Below are 557 nucleotides of genomic sequence, written 5' to 3'. Positions count from 1 at the left end.
CGGGGGGGGGGTCGGAAGTCTAAATAAAAATTTTAATTTTTAAAAAATATTTAAAAATATAGGTCTAGTTAGTATTCACCCTACTTTAATGAATTTCTCTAAGTTGTAAAGGATATAAAATTTAATGTCAATCAGTGGGCGGTAAGATTCATTTAATTTATGAGTTTTTACTCTGATGTTGAGCTTCGGTATTCTCCAGTTGTATTCAAGATTATTATTAATATCATTAGTATTGATATGATTAGATTCTTTAAGTTTTTTTAATTATTTTTACTAAACTTTGATGTATACTTAAAGTAGGGTCTTCGGTTAAAGTGTGATATTGAGGAGAAGAGATTAAATCAAGTTTAACCTTATCATATTTTTCTTTTTCCATTATAACTATTTGTTTGAATTTATTGGCAGGAACTATAGTTAAATTGTTACTGGTTAAAAATTTTTTAACTTGTGTAAGTTTGCTATGGAATTTGATTTGTTTGATTTTAAGATTACTAGTATGTTTACAATGATCTAAAATGTATTTAAAATTGGCCCTGACATGTTCTCTCTCGTTAATA

The sequence above is a fragment of the Centruroides sculpturatus genome, unplaced genomic scaffold (genome assembly GCF_000671375.1).
Source record: "Centruroides sculpturatus isolate CEXI.00-Female unplaced genomic scaffold, Cexi_2.0 scaffold190, whole genome shotgun sequence".
In the NCBI taxonomy this organism is placed as follows: Eukaryota; Metazoa; Arthropoda; class Arachnida; order Scorpiones; family Buthidae; genus Centruroides; species Centruroides sculpturatus.
The sequence above is the reverse complement of the archived record's forward strand: the minus strand, read 5'-3'. Positions refer to the sequence as shown.